Consider the following 16669-nt stretch of genomic DNA (forward strand, 5'->3'; position numbering starts at 1 on the left):
AAAGCAGTGAGAGATGGGCCCAATCCACCAAACTTGAATCCAGATCCAGATTTTGAATATCCCAAAGTTGGGTGTGTCAGACCTGCTATTTTGGTTTTGCTTATTATAAAAGGGCTATTCTCATACATAGAGCCTGATACAAAGCCCAATGAATGGATCCAAAGCCCAGTGAATGGAACTTGGGCTGCTAAGTACCTTACACACTTTTGAAAAGTTTAACCCGAGAGTCTTTCTTTTGACACCATTTGGCTTGAATCAGGCTCAGAGTGCATATGCCAAGCACAGTCACATTGATTTCAAAAGGAAGTAAGCAATATGAATGGGAGTAAGAGTAGTACAGGGCACTTAGAGTCTGCTGGCAGTTGGATGCCTTATGCCCTAGTGTAATCAATGGGTATCCTCAGAATGGAAAACACTAATTCACTGTGTAGTTTTTAAATTTTTTGTTTTGTTTACTAATAGTACAGGCAGAAATTGTTTCCTGAGTCAAAGATGTAGCTCTGGATATAGAATTTCAGAGTTAAAAGGCCCATTTACTGAAACTCTTGTTTAATGTTCAAGTAGTTTTCCCACTGCCTTATTAAAAAAAAGAAAAGAAAAGAAAGGGGGGTAGGGTGGATAGGTGAATAATCTAGGCAAATCCTGTTCTTTGAACTCAAATTTCTGCTCTGCTAGAGAGAGGCCAGTGACATTAAAGTAATCTGTGAGCTAGATTGTAGTTTTTACATCACAACCCTGAGTAGTGAATGGGGTGAAGCCACACTGCCCCAGAAGGACTTGCCTCTGGTGCTGGTCCTGGAACACAGGGAGAGCACAATCTGCCCCAGTCCTTAGGAAGGAGCAGAATGTAGCAGTCCTGGCCTCACTTTATCTCCATTGGCTTCTACTGTCCTGATCTCTGCAGGGAGGAGCTGGAGCAAGCAGTTCGTAAACTTCTAAATGCCCAGGGACTGCTATTTTGAACATCCCCACTGGAGTCCCATCAAGTGTGGGTGGGCAAAGCTACCACTTCTGTGCAAGGCCACTCATAATGTGGCCCTCAAAATAAAACTAAACTTTTAAAAATTTCACCTCCTTTCCTAACAAAACAAAGTTTGAATAAGAAAGAAACAAGGCCCAGTGATTAGTCATGCACAGCTACACTATTGGGATTTTGTTTGGGGGGGAGGAGGCTAGGGTTGCATGTAATGAACAGTTTCTCTTCTCTGACTGAATACTATTAAGAAAATTAAAAAAAAAAGAAATTTATAAACAAGCAGCAGCAACACAAAACCCCTATATAAATATAAGTATATACTGTTACTTTTGGGTTTGAAGGGCATTTCTGTGTCTGAGTTGAACATCACCACAGCAAAAAAACACTACACAGCTGTGATTGCAAAGCACTGTCTATTATCTGCACAATCTCTTCCTAAGATGGGCAGGAATTCTTCATTTCATGCATCATTTAAAACTTGCTACAGTGATCCCACAAAGTCAGTAGATATGCTAAACACAAAGTTTAATAGAGTTGCTATCTAGGCACATAGGGCGCTAATTTCATTTCACTACATGCTCCAGCATTGGCAGATACAGTAACCTGAAATGTTGTAATCAATGCAACAAATCTATTCCAACCAAGAGCTACAAATGCAGCCTTATAGTTTCACGTTTGCACACTTTTGTGTGATTTATATCTTGATGAAGTCTCATCTCCCAAGCCTACTGCCATAGGCTAATAGTCTGTAACAAAGCTCAGTCTCAAAAATGTCAAACATAATGAAAAAGAGAAAATCACAGAAGAGAAAGTTGGCTACAGTCATTCCTAAGGGTCCCGGTCTCAAAGGCTCTGCACCTTCTTCTGGTTCACAAACTAAACCCAGGTAAGTGGTATACTACCATACTGTATCTACTGACTAGTAGCACTGAAGGAGCTGCCACCAAAAGAATGCAAGTTTAAAATGAGAAGAGAGCTACTGCTATCTGTCTATCCCAGGAAAACAGTGCTCCTTTTCTTGAGGCAAAAGCAGTTAAAGGAAAACGGCTACAGAATCTACAACAGGTTGTACTATTTTGAAGGTAGTAGAGATTCTGATAGCGCCTCAGAGCCAGGGAAGAGAAGACAATGAAACCTGTCCAGGTTCTCATATTGGCTTTCCTCATTGTAGCATATGAACATCTATAAAAAGTCTGTGGCACAGGGAAGAGTTCAACCTAAATTCCTGCTTTAACCTCAAGACCATTGTTCTCTACCCATGGCTAGAGGAAGTAGTCTAGAATTGTTGATGGATACCTGGGTTGAAGTGTTGGATTAGGTCACATGTAAAAAATGAAAAAAATTATTGCTTCCAAAGGGTTTTGTTTTATATAATACTTTCAGGTGGAACTCAGAACATGGCATGGCACTTATTTGAAACCTCTATTTACTTCTGTCTCATGCAAACATCATGTTGTTTCACTGTTAATTTATTTACTGATATAAAAAAAATCAAACTCTTGAAATTAAGATTACAGTAAACTTTATACCTGATAAAAAAATTAGCCCACATTGTTTCCAGCTTCTTCTTTTTGGCCTGTGTACCGCATTTTGAGTCTTTGTCACACATTAGGGAGAAACAGGGCCGCCCAGAGGGGGGGGTAAAGAGGGCAATTTGCCCCGGGCCCTGCACTTCGCAGGGGCCCCCAAGAGAACAGCTGAGGCTCCTGCCTCCGCCCCTCTCCTGGAGCCTTAGCGCATTAAGCGGCGTCCTCAAATCAGAGCCGCAGCGTGTCTCCGGGGGGGCCCTGAGCCCCGCCCCGCTCAGAGCTGCGTGGTCAGGGGGCGGGGCTGGGAGCTCCAGGCTGAGCTCAGCTCCCTCCGCTCGGCGTGGAGCTCCCAGCCCCGCCCCCTCACCACGCGGCTCTGAGCGGGACGGAGCTCAGGCCCCGCCGGACACACGCTGCGGCTGTCGGCCGAGGCGCTGAGACTCCGGGCGAGGAGGGAGCTGGGGGTAAGAGGCTGGGGCCGGGGGAGGTTGGCTAAGGGGCAGGGAGTCCTGGGGACAGTCAGGGCACAGAGAGGGGGCAGAGGTTGGGGGAGCGGTCAGGGGGCAGGGAATGGGGGGGGTGGATAGGGTCAGGGCCGCCCAGAGGGGGCAGGGCAAGAGGGCGCAGGAGCTTCTTCGCTCCCGGTCTTCGCCGGCAGGGGGTCCTTCCGCTCCGGGGCGGAAGGACCCCCCACTGGCGAATTACCGCCGAAGCGGGACCTGCCGCCGATGTGCAGCCCGGTATTCGGTGGTAATTTGGTGGCGGGGAGCCCTTCCGTTCCGGGACCCACTGCCGAAGTGCCCCGAAGACCCGCGGCGGGGACCCCCCCCGCCGCCGCCGAATTACTGCCGAAGACCGGGCTGCACTTCGGCGGCGGGTCCCGCTTCGGCGGTAATTTGGTGGCGGGGGGCTCCCGCCGCGGGTCTTCGGGGCACTTCGGCGGCGGGTCCCGGAACGGAAGGGCCCCCCCGCCGCCGAAGACCCCGGGCCCCTGGAATCCTCTGGGCGGCCCTGGGGAGAAAGTGTAGCTTAGCAGTTGGAGAAAGGGATGGGAGTTGGGACATTTAGGGTTTGATTACAAGATCTATCTCTAATTCATTGTCTGATCTTGTACAAGTCACTTAATCTGTCTTTGACTCAATTTTCTCATATGTCAAATGCGTGCAACACTAATACTTGCCAGCTCCCCTAGGACATTTTGTTGTAAAGTGATTGACATTGCCAGATGAAAGACGATATTAAGTGCAAAGTATTATTAATTATTATTATTGTTTATTATTCAGAAGAGAAAGTGTCACACACTTGGATCTTGGAGGGTTCTACTTGTTTGGCATCTCCAATCAAGAAAAGTTCTCGGGTCAAGAACCAGTGCAGGTATGGGAAGGGTCCTTTTGAGAAAGGTCTACAGGGTTTCCATTCACTGTGTCTGGTGGCTGCCAGTGGTATAGTCCTTTGTTCTAATGAGCAACAAATCCATGTTAATATTACATACAAAAGCACTATATTATAAGAACATGTTTATGGTTACAAAGTCAAGCACTCAGACATTAGGAAATGCCAGCATTAAGGTTGCCTATGCTGTCCGACTCGCCTATAATAACAAGGAAGACTGAGGTCCAGATTCCCTGTCCCTTTATAATGCTTTTGGAGGTGTAGAGGGTCTAGATTCTGACCACAGATTGCCAGCAGAGAATTCCTTTGGTGTAGGGAATTCTGTGCTGGGATACCTGAGCTGGATTCATGCCCTGGACCTCTGCCCTCCCCTCTTCCTGGTGTAGGAAGTCGGGAAGAGGCATGGCAGAGAGGAACTCCACCAAAGCAGTCCTCTACTGGGGTAGGGTCTATTGGAGGATCTTATCCCAGTGATGGATCTTAAAGCTGCCCAAAAGCGGCTCTATATATTGTCAGACCCAGGCTGGCCCTGAAGATTAGGAAATGAGAACTGGTTCCCTGGTGTACCCCTGCCCTATCCTGAGCCAAACAGAACAGTGGTGCAGGAAAGAACCTTCCCCAATGGCTGTTAAGCAAGAATTACATTATTGAAATGAATGTCAGTGGAAATGGAAAATATACACAAAACCTCATCTTTTGCTATTTGAAACAATGCTGGCTGATATCGTCCTCCTCTCCCCTTCCTCTACCCACCTCACACCAAAAAAAGTCTAGTTTCTGATGGGTTAAGATAACAAATTTTAATTCTCTTCCAACAAACTCTGTGTATATGAACCACTGCTGAACCATTTGCACAGTTGCCAACTACTTGTACTAAGATTGGGAGGGAATTCACAAAAGAAAGAAAGGGATTCTAAAACTTCATACCAGCATTTTTGTGTCAATGATCTGTGATTTTCCCATCTGATCAGGTTTGCTGTGTTCTTTCCTTCTGGTCATTGTAGCATTGATGCTGATGAGACAAGACTTGCTACAACAGAAGACACTGTGGACTAATGTTTAGAACAGAGCACCAGGTGACTCTCTCAACCTATGGGGTTAATCGCTTAATTTCTCTGTGCCTCAGTTTATCCATCTGTAAAAGGGGTGTAATAATACCAAGAAGGTTGTGCTTATTTTATTGTGAGCTGTAGTTAATTAATGCTTATAAAGTGCTTTTAGGTCCTTGATGATATATGTTATATAATTACATATTTATGGCTATTGACTTCGAAGATGCTGTGTATGGTCTACACTATCCAGTTTCAGTATTGGGGGCTAATTATTATCCTGGGCATTCTGTTATATGTATTATATGTTTTAAATTTAATATTCTATGGCTGCATATAATTATCAGCAGTTTCACATACCATGGCTATGTAGTTTCAAGGCTGTAATTGGGGACAGAATTTAGAACCTAAAACAAATAAAACCATAGACTCCTTTTGCTGAGGTAAGTAGAGTGTTTGGAGTGAGCATGGGCCCAGTTTTGAGCAAAGACGCCCTTGTATTGAAAAGTGCACCTTGAAAGTGCCTACAAACAAATAAATAACATTTTCTGTTTTTGCATATTTTTTATGTAAACAGCCATTTTGCCAAAAACGTCACCTAAAAGGACATTTTCAGGGGGTGAATTTGCACAGAACAAAATGGCAAAAATGGGTACACATAATTCCGCAAAATAATGTTGGATGTCTCACAGCTCTTCTGTGAGATGTGAAGCTTGACCCACTCAACAGCTCACAAAAGACACTTTATACTATGTAGGATTAGGTCCTTTGAAAGCCAACCATTAAATCATGATATAATTAATAAATAACATGGAAGCAGCCCTAGCATTCCATCAGCTAGAGGATGGTAATACTATTACATACTAGTCAATACATGTCAGTAAAACCCATGCAGAACCCCCCACACCACAAAAAATACCTGCTGGTTACTATATTTTCAGCACTAATTATTTCTTTTTAAATTCTATCTTTTTACATTCTTATTGCACAAGAAAGGCCAAACAGATTTTTTCCTCCACTAATTTTAATAAAAATTGGCTCCCAGGCTGCAATGTTGCATGCCAAATTTCAACCTGAAAATGCTGGCATACTCATCATCAGAGCGGTGCCAACAGTGGTGCTACAATTATCAGTTGATCCTCTGTTTAAATATAACCCAGCATGTGAGATGAATACAAACAGATTGAAAAAACTGTGAACAGGCAAGATTCCTTAACAAATCTAAAATGAGCTTAGGTCACAGCATACAACTTGTTTGCTAAATTAAAACATGCAAAACCAAAACAAATTAAATGCAGAGAGTAAATGAGATCAAAAAGATGCAAATTCTTTCACTGTATAGGAGTAAGCAATCATTAAAACAAACTTATATTTGTGTTTTAAGAATCTGTGCACCTTTGATCTTTCTAGAAAGATGGTAAGGTGATTTTTTCCCTTCCTTGGAAAGAAAGGAGAAAATGGATCTTCTGAGTTATTAATCAAATATACACTAATATGTTAGACTTTTAGAGCCAGCTTTTTGGCTTCTCTGTACTCAGTAGTGGCTAAGTGCAGGGCAGAAGTGCCATCAAGTGAACTTAACCAGCTTTCTAGGCACAGAGGGAAATGGCAGTGCAGAAATGCTTAACCAGCTTCCTAAGCATAGAGTGAATCACCTAGTGGCATACAGCCAACATAACATCTCTGCCCTGTTCCCTCTTGGTGCCTGCCATAGAGGGCATGGCCACAGTGCTACTATATTCAACCATCCCTGGTTGCTGGATTGGTGCCTTGAGCGACTCAGAGCCACCCTAAAGCTGCTTTAACTTTTATCAGGTGGCAAACCAATCTCTAGCCCAGGGGTCTCAAACTCCTGGCCAGTGGGCCGTGGCCTGCAGAACTCCAGCAGTTATGGGGTGGGTTTCTCCCTTGGCCCCACCTGCCGCCCCCAGGCACTCCTCCCTCTCCCACCCCCAGGGCTACAGCATCTGCCTTCTTGCTCCAGTGGCTGCTGGCCCCTCCTTGCGGCCCAGGGGCAGGGTGGGGCTGTGCCTCTGTGCGCTGCCCTTGCCTCAAACGCCCCTGCAGCCAATGGGACGCTGCGGGGGCAGTGCCTGGAGGCAGCAGCATGCAGAGGCCCCCCGGCCTGCTCCGCCTTGTAGCCCCGGGTATGCGCTGCACTCCCGACCCCCTCCCAGAGCCTACACCCCCACCTCCTCCCCACCCATATCCCCTCCCGCCCCCAAACTCCCTCCCAGAGCCTGCACCCCCTCCCCGCAAACATCCTCCTGCCTCCAAACAGTGGAGATATACCTATCTCATAGAACTGGAAGGGACCCTGAAAGGTCATCAAGTCCAGCCCCCTGCCTTCACTAGCAGGACCAAGTACTGATTTTGCCCCCAGATCCCTAAGTGTCCCCCTCAAGGATTGAACTCACAACCCTGGGTTTAGCAGGCCAATGCTCAAACCACTGAGCTATCCCTCCCCCAAACTCCCTCCCAGAGCCTGCACCCCCTCCCACACACCCCCCAGCCTCCAAACTCCATCCCAGAGCCTGCATCCCAGACCCCCTCCCCCACCCAACTTCCGTCCCAGAGCCCAACCTCTCACCTCTTCTGCACCCAAACTCCCTCCCAGAGCCTTAGGCAGGTGGGAGGCAGAGTTTCTTTGGGGGGCAGAGTTTTGGGGGGTGGGTTCTGGGCGGCATGATGGGAGGATTTGAGGACTGGCACTGGCCCTAAGATTAATTGAGTTTGAGACCTCTGCTCTACCCAGTCCCATCATTGGAGACCTACAAAAATGGCATAAAGCCATTTTGTCCCCAGTTCCCGCTCTGGAACTGCATTAAATGCAGCTCAGCCAGACCAGAGAATCTGAGCCATAGCATGATATGTTATATCAATCCTTATATTATACCAATATTAGAACATGTGGTCCTTGATTTTTCTAGTGCCATGTAGGGTCATAGATAAATAATAACAGAAGAGCCTCAAAAAAGCTTATAAATTGGAAGTATCTCTGTATACAGTATACAAGTCCCACACTGACCTGGGGGTTAATGTAGGGTTCTCAGGGGTCTGGTTTTGGACCGTAACACCCAGTCAAAAAGGGACCCTGATGACTCCGGTCAGCACCACTGACTGGGCCATTAAAAGTCTGGTCAGCGGCACAGTGGGGGTCCGGGGCTAAGGCAGATTCCCTGCCTGCTCTAGCTCCACGCAGCTCCTGGAAGTGGCAGCTAGCTCCTAGGCACATGGATGCCAGAGAGGCTCCACGCGGTGCCCCTGCCCTGAGGGCCGGCTTCGCAGCTCCCATTGGCTGGGAACCGTGAGGGTGTGAGGCCAACGTGCGGAGCCTCCCTGGCCACCCATGCATCTAGGGGCTGCAGGGACTTGGTAGCTGTGGTAAGCGGTGCCAGGAACCCGAACCCCCTCCCGCACCCCAACCCTCTGCCCAGCCCGGAGCCCCCTCCCGCACCCAAACTCCCTCCTGGAGCCTGCACCCACCCCAACACCTCAGTCCACCACAGGGCCACAGCAGATGTTGGCAGGACATGCCAAAAGGCTCCACCATGCCCAGCCATGAAAGGGTGCACCAGTGGTGAGCAGACTTTTCCATTTTCTCCTTAATAGAGAGTGATAAAGTAAATAATCTGGTAAAATGCTGTTGAGGCATCCCAGCCAGCCTTGGCCGGCACAAAAGAGTGAGCAGTAGTGAACTATGGTGATTCTGACCCCTTTAAAATATCAGAAAAACCCTGCTCCATGTACCATCCACAACATGAAGACCTAATGGGCATAAAAGTCTACGAGTTTATGTTTTCACATGTGTATGGTCACTGAATGGCAAGAACTGCTATCCATAATTATTCTTTCGTTACATTAGTGGGAAGGGATGGAAGGGGGTTATTCATAGTCAGAAGATAGGAACTCACAAATGTTGATTTTTGCATTGTATATTTTGTACTTCGGAGGTGAAGTCTTTCTCTGCGTAAGTCTTATCCAGTTTCCCTGCATAAGCCAGATTGGGCCCAAAGGTTGGTATTGTGTAGCTGGCTGCCCTGTGATAATAGCAGTCAGCTCCATTGTCATGGTATTATTGTCTGATCTTTTTTATAATGTGCTTTCCCCCCTCAAGCCCAAAACAAACCAGTAGTGCTGAAGTGTAACAAAATACACAATAGAGGATATGTGAGTGGATATAGGTTTCCAACTTCCCTGGAAAACATGCTGATCTCCAAACTGTGCTAGGAGAATCCAACACATCATGCCAAGAAATGTATCCAAAAAAACTCAGATGCCTTCGGTGTTTTATTACATACAATGCTGAACAGCTAAATGGTTCTTATGGTAGTATGCAGTAATGTTGGGAAATTGCAGACATATACATACACACAATATGCAGGTTCTGCCACTTTAGGATCAGTCTCCATAGGCCTTACCAACTGAGTTTAATAACTGTTGTCACACTGTTAGAACTGGGTGAAAAATGCTTTTCAGCCTCATAGCCAGGTTATATAAGGTATCATATGGACTCCCTTAGAACCGCACACACTCACTTATTGATGTATAAAGGAGCCAAGTTAGGGGAAATTCATGCCCAAAGAGCCGAAAGCTAAAATAGGGGGTGATCTAGTATAACATATACTTGCACACCCCCTTAAGGTCAGACATCATGAAATTGCACGTGCTTGTTAGGGCCTTGGGAGTAAATGGGCTTGTTACAATTAGGCTTTTCTGGATTGAGTATAGAAAGGGGTGATAAGCTGGTGAAAGTTCAGGGCAGCTGTTGCATTCCCTCTTCACTGCTGCCAGGATAAGTTACTTTGTTTTGTTATCTTAAATTGTTTTAAAGTTGCAGCCTCTTGGGCAAATGTATTTTTGTTGCATTGATCCTCAGTGGCCCCCAATGACCACAAAAATATCAAGTTTCCCCATTTTCCTCTATTATATGTGCAGTGTATAATTATCAGATCTGATATTTTTCAAAAAATATAATTCATTCCAAAAATATTGTAAGTAAAATGAGTCAAGGGCTCTCTCTGCCTTTCTATCAGGATCCAGCCTTTGTTCAAAGTATTATAGTTTCATAGATCATAACCGTCTCAAGGATACCAACATGAAGAGCTAACTTTGTTGGAGGTTTGTGTCCTACACTAAGGAGCATTTCCCTTCCTGCCCATAGCAAAATCAGGACCTTTTCACCTCTATAACCACCTCATATAAAAGATGACAAGAAAAGGAAATGATTTTGCAGTGATAGTACTTCGCTGTAAAATGAAGATGTACCCTGCTATTACCACGTCCCATTGATTATCCTCATTCCACCAACTTTCCATGATGCCTATTATATCAATATCCTCATTTAATGCCAGGCATTCTAGTTTACCCATTTTAGTATTTAGACTTCTAGCATTTGTATAAAAGTACTTTTACATTTTGTCAATATTCAGTTGCTTGCCTTCATGTGTTATAGTCAAATGACACTCTTACGTTTGACTGTTCCTCATTAGCTCGTACTTTACCGACTTCTTTCCTATCCTCTTTTCTAGGATATAGGGTTGCCCCTTTAATAAATTTGTCCCTAAGGGATGTCTCCACCAAATTATGTGCTCCTCTGTACCTGTTGGATTTCCCTGCACCCTTAGTTTAAAAAATCTTCTACAACCTTTTTAATTTTATGTGCCAGCAATGTGGTTCCATTTTGGGTTAGGTGTTGCTCATCCTTCCTCTATAGGGTCCTTCTTTACTAAAAAGGTTCCCCAATTCCTAATAAACTTAAACCCTTCCTCCATATACCAATGTGTCATTCACACATTGAGACCCTGAAGTTCCGCCTGTCTTTCTGGCCCTGCATGTGGAACTGGAAGCATTTCAGAGAAAGCAACCATGGAGGTCCTGGACTTTAATTTCTTACCTGGAAGCCTGAATGTGGTCTCAAGGACCCCTCTTCTAACTTTCCCAATGTCATTGGTACCTACATGTACCATGACCACCAGCCCTGCACATAAGTCTATTTAGATGTCTCGTGCGATCTGCAGTCTTTTCACCTGGCAGCCAGTTTACTATGTAGTTCTCCTGGTCATCACAACTCAACTCTGTATTTATAATAATCAAATCCCCCATTACTATTACCTGACTCTTCTTAGTAACTGGGGTTCCCTCCTCAGAATGGGTATCCTCAGTGTGAGAGGATACCATGACATCATCTGGAAGCAGGATCCCAGCTATGAGACTGTTTCCCTCCACTCCATCTTGATGTTCTCCTTCTCGGAGATTTTCATCCTCCTTAAAAGCACAGAGGTGGTCAGACTGAGAGTGGGACCACTCTTTTGTGTTCCTGAAAGTCTCATTTATGTACCTCTCTGTCTCGGTTCAGGCACTCTGGCCTCAAGCACCAGTACTGTGTGTCTGAGGGCCATGAGCTGCTTGCGCTCTGTGCACACCCATCCCACCCGCCCATGAGGCAGGTAATCGTACATGCTGCATTCAGAACAATAAACTGTATAGCCACCACTCTGCTGCTGGACTTCTGACTGCATTTTTTTTTTACTCTTGCAGTTTTATTTTTTATAACTACTATAAAATGGGGGTGGTCACTAAAGACATCAAATTCTGTGCTGAAAAGAACAAACGTGTCTTCCCTTGCAAGTGGAAACAGCAAGATTAATCTTTAATTGCTTACCAGATGAAATGTTCAGCCCATCTCCAGATATTTTATTGACCAACACAATAATTAGGTAAAACTTAGTTAACTGGAGAAATGAAAAGTGCAGCTGACCATGAGCAGCCAGAATATATGTTCTTTCCTTTTTAACTACATTTTTTAAATGTAATATCTTTATCTAGATGTGTGCCTCACTATATGATTGTTCAGTCCATCAAGTGGTTAACAGAACTCTCCACTTATACATGTCTTTACAAGTTCCAGTAATATTTATTTCTTTGGTAAACCCTGTAGAAATGATAGGTTTTCATGAGTTACACCTTCAACATACTCAGCAAGTTATGCCCTAGTCTTTTAAAAAAGAACTGAGGGATCTTTCAAATTAATGGCAACTACAGATACGACAAAGGATCTCAGTTTAATGTTCTGTCTAAGATATAACTTTTAACTGGCCAGCACGTTCAAATATCAGTCATGTAAACATTAGATTAGAGCCCAAAATACAGGTGTAGGATATTAGCATGCAGCATTCTGGCCATAGATAAGTGCTACATTCTTCAATGTGCTCATATTCTTCTGGATTTCCTCTACTGTTGTTCTTGGCTTGCATAGCAGCCTTCTTTCTCTGAGAATTTCTTGATAAGCCTCTCCATAACTTTCCATCATGACTGTGCAATCAATGAGAGGAGTCACTGCAGCATGATGTGCTCCCATTACCTATTTCCTTCTGTGAGCCTGGGCAGCTGTAAGACCAAAACTAGGAATCTGACCCAGGATAGTGCAGAACATGGATACTAAGCACTGTAATACTTTTGGAGTCACTTTGACCAAGATTTTCTAAAGTGATGAGTGGTTTTGTATGACTAAGTTAAGACACGGTAAAAGGATATATTCAGAAGGCGAGTGCTTACAATTTCTGAAAATCAAGTACATTTAAAGTGTCAAGTTGAGCATCCATATATCAAGGAACCCCAAAGTAGTGTGAAAATCTTGGACTTCTTATTTAAGAGTCTGTTCCAGTTCCGTTAAAGACCGCTAAAGACTTCAGTGGGCATTGGACTAGGCCCTAAGTCCTTGTGTGGTCTCTAACACAAAAGTCCCAAAGATTTGTTCGAATAATTGTTGAACAACTTAAAATATATATAGTTCCTAACACTTATATATGTTTGGCTTGATACCAGGTTCAGTTTTTAAGTTACTTCAAAACTGTCTAAAATATGTTTAATTGTTCATCATCGGCCTAATGCAGTGTCCTTTGGCAGCAATGGAAAGATCCCCATTGGGCTTTTTATAAGGTCCTAAACCATAGATACATATTTATAGGTATCCATTGTGTTCAAAAGATTTGAGTTTCCAGACACAAAAAAATAAAGACTTTCCTTTATCTTTGTTTCAATATATAAACCAATGAATATAATTTATATGACTTAGTTTTGGACATTTATTTTTCTGTATCATAGTATATCAGGCAGATGCATTTATCTTTAGCTATTATTTGTCTGAGTGGTTTTTTTAGAACTGCTTGTTCTAGTAAAACTTTGAAAATCACATTAATTAGATCTTCTTCAAAGCCACTTTAACTCTACTCATGTAAAGAACACTCCTGTAAATAAATGGCAGGATTTTGAATGGATTTAATCAGAAATAAAGAGATCAGAACCAAAGTGAACCACTTGAGGTTAACTATCTGTAAATAAAAGCACATATAATATTATGGTTTTATTGGCAAGGTATTCATGCATCTTAGAAAACTCTGTCTTCGTTTTTTCCATTATAGCTTTCTTTTAATGTTCAAAACTCCTTTCTTTTTTATAATCAGTATTCTAATGTCTTTGCATCTTGTCATCTGACCTCTGCAGTTGAAAATGATATAATGGTATATCACTGGTAAATGTCACAAATGCTGAAGAGATGTCAGCAGACCACAGTTGAGGGGTCTGGAATTCAAATCAAGAGAGACTGATCTTTATCTCAAATTATGTGCTGTAAGATTCCTAACCAACTCCAAACATGTTCAGTCTTATGCACACTTTTTTAAGACTACTATAGCATTTTCTCTACCCATAAAGACTGTAAACTATCAGTAATTGAATCCAATTAGGATGAGACTGTCTTACTTTAAATGAATAGAGAACTAGGAGAGCATTCTCTTGTGAGCTGCAAATTTTATGAGTTGGTACTTTCAAATATTGTTCAAATCTAATGCATATCTAACTTCAGGCCAAATATACTAAAGCGCTGCACCAGTTTAAAGGTGGATAAAACTGCACTAAAAAGGACAGTTAGTGCTATTTTAGGACCAAACAACTTGAAAATACCAGCTCACAACACAGGGTATAGTATAGTCAGATACTCAGCTAATGGATCAATATTGACCGGGCCTGTTTGCCTAAGTGGGGGAAGATAAAGCAGTGTTCAATGAAGAGAGCTTCTAATTAATGAACAGGAGACAAGATTAATTTTTACATTATATTTTTTCATTTGTTTTTGTATGTTAACGCAAAAATGTTTCCATGGAAACTGTAAATGCTTTTAATATGTATGGAATTACTTATTATAGCTTCTCTGAACTCAAATTGTTCAGATTTACAGTTGGTATGAATTGTCATAGTGTAATCTTCACTGATTTTAATAAAACTACCTTTCTCCAGGTGAGAATCTGGCCCAAATTGTTAATTTTCTATACAAGAAATTTAAATTGTGTTGCCCCTTTCATTTTGCTGTCCAATGCCCAAACACATGAGCATTGCCAGGTGCTAAGCCTTTGGCTGGGCTGTATTGTCTGCCCAGGGCCGGCTCTAGACCCCAGCGCGCCAAGCGCGTGCTTGGGGCGGCATTTTGCCGGGAGGGTGGCAGCCGGCTCCGGCGGACCTTCTGCAGTCATGCCTGCAGTAGGTCCACCGGAGCCGCGGGACCAGCGGACCTCCTGCAGGCATGACTGCAGAGCGTCCGGTGGTCCCGTGGCTCCGATGGACCTCCCGCAGGCATGACTGTGGAGAGTCCGCTGGTCCCGCGGCTCGGGTGGACCTCCCGCAGGCATGACTGCGGAGGGTCCGCTGGTCCCACGACTCGGGTGGACCTCCCGCAGGCATGTGTGTGAATGCTCCACCGGAGCCGCGGGACCAGCAGAACCTCCGCAGCCACATCTGCAAGAGGTCCCCCAGAGCCGCGGGACCGGCGACCGGCAGCGCGCCCCCTGCGGCATGCCGCTGTGCTTGGGGCGGCCAAATTCCTAGAGCCGCCCCTGTGTCTGCCTTCACTTTTTCTCTGATATCCTCACTTTTTGTTGGAAGTCCTTGCAGGACTCAGGTGGGAGAGCCAAATGAGTGGCATCCCCTGACTCCGCTATCATTGCTTCTTCACAAATTAGCTAACAGATGGAAAAAGCTACAAAAGCAGCATGGAGAGAAACCTTCCTGGAGATAATGCACATTATTGGCTATTGACGAAGTACATTTGAAGATATTCTTGGTCACCACCACAAATCCTGAAGTCTTTCTATAACAGTATTGAATTGGCTATAGGTCATCTGTGATAGAGACTTTTTTGTTTGCTAACTTCTTAAAGGTGAATTTGGAGTTTCCACAGTCAGGAAAAGAATACTTGAATTAAGGCACTGAAGATGGTCCTGAAAAGAAAATATTTAGGATCAGATCCTCAGCTGGTGTAAATTAGCATAGCTCCCTTGACATCAATACTGCTTTCCTGAACCAGATCTAGTGCTGTGCTGGTAGTAAAAAACACTTAACCTTTCTAAAAGGCAATTTTTGGGGTAATTTGAAACTTTAAAATATTTGCATAACCTTAATCTTCTGGTGAACATTTGCAGATCCTACACTATTGCTTTTAGCCACCAGATAGCTAACAAAGTCCTTTTAACTATGTACTTTGTGATTAACCAGTAGTTGCTGGAATAATAATTGGTCATGGCCATCCATCCTAGGGGGTTGATTAACTGGGAATAAGCTGAGCATTCTATTTTTTTTTCTGAAAGCTTTTCTGTGGTAATTCCACCATTCATTAGCATGGAAAAAACTGGCATTAAACCAAGTACTTCTGCCAAAGCCATTATTTCCATCATCAGCCTCTGCATCAGTCTGCACTGCAGCCTTGTGGGAAGACAATATTCTGTCCCCTTGTGGTTCTTAAGTTATGGGTAAGGAGCTTACATATATTAAAAGGAGGGTCTTCAGCTAGTCTCTTAATCTTTATGAGCACTAATAATAGTCAACTATGTTTCCAAAATTTAGAAACACATGCTTTCAACATAGAAAGGTTGCATAGGTTAGAAGATAAGTCACAGTCCAATAAAGTTAAAAGGTACATAGTTGTTTTTTTCAAATGTCCACACTTTTTTTTAGTTTTAAAAAGAGGTCCTGTAGCTTTAATGCATATGCTTTTCTTCCTATATTTATATTCTGTATCTTTAAAAGGATAATTGCTGAATTGAAATTTGAGAGTGTTATCTTAATAACCAATTACTCAAATAACTTTGAAATTGGCTTAAATTGGCTCGTCATGCTACATTTACCTGAATCTTTTTATGGGAAAGTTAGGGGGAAAAAACCTTGGCAGTCTGATTTGTTTAGTATTGCTGAAGGTTCCTGTTTGCAGCAGGGAAAGTGGCCCAGTCTAACCTTTCCTTGGACCCCCTGCCTCGCCACCTCCTGTAATACATTGGAATGTAGTGATAGGGCAGATCTATTGAACTTTGTCAGACATAGTAACAGTACAGCAATACAGGGACCGTTCTCTGGAGTTTTTACAAAAATAAAGCACACTGACTTTTAACCCACTGTATGTAGAGGAGGACTATTTATATATGCTATGACTACAAAAGAATTTTTCATCCCTTTGCAACACATTTGTATTTAGCAGTTCCTCAATTTGTAAGGAAAAATATGTATTTGTTCAGAGATCAGTTTAAATGTATCATTACAATGCTTATGAAAACTTAGAAGTGAAAAATCAGTATCTTTTTACTTAAAGATTTCACACATTTATTAATATTTTTGGTAGATGAATAGATGTCTGCCTGTACCACATATCTTTTTTATATAGCTGTAAAGCTGTGTAA

This window comes from Mauremys mutica, chromosome 7 (assembly GCF_020497125.1).
Source record: "Mauremys mutica isolate MM-2020 ecotype Southern chromosome 7, ASM2049712v1, whole genome shotgun sequence".
Classification (NCBI taxonomy): Eukaryota; Metazoa; Chordata; order Testudines; family Geoemydidae; genus Mauremys; species Mauremys mutica.